The following is a 5770-nucleotide window of genomic DNA, read 5'->3' on the forward strand; positions in this document are numbered from 1 at the left end:
AGAATCCATCTACTTCCCAGCATAGTCACTACTGCTGTCCTATTCCTGGTCACTGATGCCTCTCACCTAGGTCACAGCTCTAGCTTTCTGTTTTCCCAGCTATTTTCCTATATTAGTTACCTATTGATTAATAACAAATCACCACAATGTGGCTTAAGACAACATATATTTATTATCCACTAGTTCTGTGAGTCAGCTTACCTGGGTCCTCTGCTTCACTTCAGGGAATCCAACAAGACTGCAATCACCTAAAGGTGTGACTAGAGAAAGGTTCACTTCCATGCTTACATGAATATAGACAAGGTCAGTTCCTCAAGGCCTGTTGGACAGAGGGTCTCAGTCCTTATTGGTTGCTGGACAGAGGCCACCTTCATCCACATTCCTTTGCCTTATGGACTTCTCCAACATTGTTTCTTGCTTCACCAAAATGCACAAGTCAAGAGAGCAATAAAGAGAGGCTTCTAGCCAAATGGAAGTAATAGTTTAGTATAACCTAATCACTGAAGCAATATCTCATCACCTTTACCATATTCTGTTGGTTAAAACAAGACACAGATTTTGCCCACACCCAAAAGCATGAATACCAGAAAGCAGGGACCATTGGATGCCATCTGAGAAGTTGCCAACTACATCCTCCTGTAGTTTATTTTTCATGCGGTGGTCAAAGAAATACTTTAAAGCATGAATCAGCTCATGCCATAACTCTATTTCAAACCTTCCAGTTCTTTCCTATTTAATTCAAATAGACTCCAGATTCTTCACAATGGCATTGCACCATTCACATCTTAAACCACTCTCCCTGTATCTTCTTCTAATTCCTCAAACCCACCCAACACTGTCCCATCTCAAGGCCTTTGCACTGTGATTCACTGTGCCTGAAGTCATCTTGTCCCAGATACATCTGTGACCTGTCCACCTTTCACTTAATTCAGGCTTTTGCTTCAACATCATGTTTTTTGAGAGAGGCCTTTCTGGACCATGCTATCTCCAAACAGAAATTCCTTCATTGTTCTCTGCCTCCTTCCCCTTCTTTATTTTTATTCTCAATATTATTTTTTAACTACTTAAAGTATGATATGCCACATTTAATTGACTGCTTTTCACCACTAAAATTAATGTTCCATGGAGCAAGGACTTTGTTTATTTTGTTCATGCAATATATATAAAATGACCTAGTTGGTAAAATAAAGGGTAAATTAGGATAAATACAAGTACATCAGAAGGAGAAAAAAGAGTTCAGATTTCTTCTAATGATTAGCCTCTAATCATCCAAAAGCAAAGACCAAAGTACTATGTTCTGATCACTAGAGAGAGCTGCATCTTCCTTTAATTAAGATGAAATTCCTTGAAGGACACTCAGTCCCTTAACTGCTATCTCATCAAGTAGCTGTCTATCACTAACTCAGTTTTCTAATTGCCTGGTTCCTAGGAAAGTCCACAAAAGGAGGGTTATTAGACAGGTGTGTTCTGATCACTAGACTTGTTCATTCTCTCTGTTTTCAATATCTTCCTTACTAATTAGTAAAGTGACATTCCTGTTTATAAGGTAGCTTTGCAGCTAAAATGTAGGGACACTTACAGAATCAAATTTATGAACCTGAAAAGCCAAGTCCTCAAACTCTTCACTATCATCTTCTTCCAGAGGGTGGCAGCCATGATGAAACTCATCTAGAAAAGTCATTGGTCTGACCCATTGTGATCATTCCATAGTGCAGGGAGGCACATACATTTTGAGAATGGTTATATTCAAGTTCATATTTGTTTAGCTGCAGCAATTATGGAGCTTTGAAATTAACCTAAATGAGCTTAAGTTTTATAGTTTGTTACTGGAAGAAAAGGGAGACATTTCTGTGGCATTGACCACAAAGTTTACTTTTAATGGACAAATTTTCATTTAGTGAACTGCAGCAAAACAACACACAAATACTGAAGACATTTTTCTCTCAGTAGCTGTCTAATAAAACCTAAACTGGCCAACTTCCATGCCCTTCAGGGCTCCAGAATTACTATAAACAGGAAGTTAACATTTCCATAGCAATAACAATTCTGTAATAAAAGCTGAAGAGAAACAATAAAACAGAAGGTCAGGATACAAGCAATTTACATTTTATTAACATCCTAACACTACATCAGAGCTGATTTTGAATATTAAAATGGAGTCAGAGTATAATTAGAAAATAGCATTTGTAATCAAATGACATTTTTTCATTTTGAGATATGACTTTGCTCTGGTCTTGTAGGAAGTTACAAACTTATATAGCATTTCTAAATCCCCTCAACTTATAAATTCTGCTGTGTTATCTCATGGGTAATTTTGGCCAACCTAGTTTCTCTATTTCTGGTGTAAATGTTTTTGTATTTTTTTGCTGTTGTTTTTTGTTTTTGTAGAAAAGCAATGTGAATCATTGTGTTGTTCATTTGCTCATATTCACTCCATTATCATAAGACAACATATACTCTAATGAATAATATACACCGTGATTTGAAGCAAGTCAAGTGAATTCTTTCAGACATCCCTTATAAGCCAACAGGTGACAGATTGTCCTTGTCAAGGACATAGCTAATAATTAGTAAAGTTTCCTCAATTTCCCAGTACTTAGACCTTTCTTTTCCAAACGATTGAACATTCTTTTTCTCTAACAGTGAAAGATGGAGGTGATTTCCTAAGAGAGTGATAAGATACTTCAACATTGCATAGTAGTATGAACTGAATGTCAAGTGGAGACATAGGGGACATTCCAAACCCAGATTGAGATGTGTGACCAGGATGAACCAAGGTTGAGGCCAGAAGAGGGAGAAGAGAATGTTTAGTTCTGTAAACCATGAATTTGTTATCGTAACCTTGAGTTGAGCAAGCTTCCGGGGTTGTCTATCCTTGATAGATGATGGGCTTATAAAGCGGATAACATGGCTAACAATTAGAACACTGATTCAAATAATTGAAAGTCTTCTTATTGTCAAAGAATCTATCTTTCATCAATTATCCAGTTTCTTTAAATAATTGTAAATGTCTTAATAGTAGTTTTAAGGTTTCTAAGCCTTCCATTTCTTTAAAAATGTGTTGAGCACCAAATAAGATCCAAGTAAATTCTCGTCCAAGGATGACTCTTCTATTGTCCCACGTCACCTCTTGTTGCTGAAATGTGACTTTGATGTGGGACATTACCACTGATTTTGAACATTTAGTTGTAATTATGTACTCTGAAGTTAACAAACAATCCATAGGAAAATATCTTTTTATAAATCTGCATCCTGGCCCTAAGTGTCCCCACTTAGCTGGGTTGACAAGTGTGTTTTAATATGTCACAACACTGATGAGATTGAAGAATATGCTATTCAATATAAGTGGAAGCCTGATAACCAGGGAAATAGTAACATGACTCTCCTTTGACTCCAGTTGTGATAAATGTATATATTCATACTTAAACTCAACAAATTACTTTTCTTAACATAGTGCTAAGGGGGTTAAAACTAGCAAATGCTATGCCAGACTCCAAATCCTGTTATTTCAGTGTACTGAGCACTGGCAGGAAATTGTGTAAATGGAATGCTGCCCTCTTATGGTTCCAGAAATTTTTCTAGGGCTGAACATGGAATCCCAGTCTTTTGTTAGGGCAATTAAGAGATTCAAGAACTGGAGGAACCTGGACATATAAGCCACACTTTGATTTACAAATTACAAAATGGAGTTGCATGGAGGCAACTCATTCCAAGTTCATATATCTAGACAACATTGAGGCAAAGATAGAACCCACTTCATTGTTTTATCCATTGTAATAAATATTTGAATGTAGTTTTAATTTCTGTTTTCATAATTGAGGTATTTCAAGAGAAATGACAGAACATCCATTTTTATCAAAGGGAGTTGTAATAAGGCTAATTGTACTAAGTCAATATGGTGTCAAACTTCTCAAATGTTATAGAAGACTTTCCCATTTTATCAAATCAGAAAATTTGGAAAGTTTTCAAATATCATACTAAAAAATTTCCAGTTTTCAGGACATTTTTACTTATATCCTCCCAAGATCACTCTTAATATTATTTATCATTCAAGGCATCGCAGAACCAGTTGAATATGTATGCAGTACATGGAAGTCTATCAAGCATTAGATAAAAGCATTTTTTCCTTAAAACATCCCATCTCTTCCAAGATAACCATTTGTATTTGTATTTTTTCCCAGACTATTGTTTTTATTTAAATCAGCTCTACTGAGATTTAATTTTCATATGATAAAATGCATACATTTTAGTGTACAGTTCAATGGGTTTTGAAAAATGTCCGCATTCATGTCACCATCATCAGAATCAAGATATAGAATATATACATCACCCAAGAAAGTTTCCGTGTGCCTGATCTCAGTCAGTCTCCCCACTCTGGTCCCAGGCAACCATTATCTGATGTTTGTCTAATCTATAAATAGTAGATTTGCTTTATGTAGACCTTCGTATGTAAGAAAGTATAAAATAGGTATTCTTTCATGTCTAGCTTCTTTCATTTAGCATAATAGTTTTGAGATTCATCATCGTTTTGCATATCGGTAGTTTGCTCCTGTTTATTTCTGAGTAGCATTCATTAGTATGGATGTTCCAGAGTATTTATCTTCTCCCTAGCTATTGGATATTTGAGTTGTTTCTAGTTGTTTATTATTATTATTATTATTATTATTATTATTATTATTATTGGGAGGGAAAGCACTGCCATGAAAATTCATGTAGAAGTTGTGTGTGATATGTTTTTATTTCTCTTAGGTAAATACCTAGAAGTACAATTGCTGGGTCATATGATAAGTGTCTGTTTAACTTTATAAGACACTGCTCAACTGTTTTCCAAAGCAGCTGTTTGCTTTTACATTTCTAGCAATGTATGAGAGCTTCAAATTCTTGGTATTATCAGTATTTTCATTTTAGTTATTCTAATGGTTATTAGAGATTTCTCATTTTGGTGGGGTTTTTAATTTGCATTTGTCTGATGAGTAATGATGTTGAGCAGCATCTTTCATTGCCTATTAACCATTCAAATATCTTTTTTTAAATGATGCATCTGGCTAAATCTTTTGCCTATTTAAAAAATTTGGATTTGCAACTTATAATTAAGTTGTAAGTGTTCTCTATATACTCTAGATGCTGATCCTTTGTCAGCTGTGTGTGTAGTCAATATGTTCTCCAGGCTGTGGCTTGCCTTTTCATATCTTTGATGATGGTTATGAAGACCATGTGCTATAGATAGAATATTTACATCCCTCTCAATTCATATGTTGACATAGTAATCCCAAAGGTGATGGTATTTTTTTAAAATATATTTTATTGATTTTTACAGAGAAGAAGAGAGAGGGATAGAGAGTTAGAAACATCGATCAGCTGCTTCCTGCACACCTCCTACTGGGGATGTGCCCGCAACCAAGGTACATGCCCTTGACTGGAATCAAACCGGGGACCCTTCAGTTCACAGGCGACGCTCCATCCACTGAGCCAAACTGGTCAGGGCAGGTGATGGTATTAAGGGGTGGGCCTTTGGGAGGTGATTAAGTCATGATGGTGGAGACTTTTATAAGCGATTAGTTCTTTTATAAAAGAGGCCTGAGAAAGATCTCTTGCTTCTTCCACAATGTGGGACACAGGGAGAAGATGCTACCTATGAGAAAGTGGCTCCCAGCAGACACCAAGTCTGCCAGTGACTTGTCATGCTCTTATTTTTTTTAAGTACTGCACCCTCCTCTCACTGATCAGTATCCTGTTTTAAGACATCTTTTGACAATTGAGCCTGCCAAAA

This window comes from Myotis lucifugus, unplaced genomic scaffold, assembly GCF_000147115.1.
Source record: "Myotis lucifugus unplaced genomic scaffold, Myoluc2.0 scaffold_17, whole genome shotgun sequence".
NCBI classification, from domain to species: Eukaryota; Metazoa; Chordata; class Mammalia; order Chiroptera; family Vespertilionidae; genus Myotis; species Myotis lucifugus.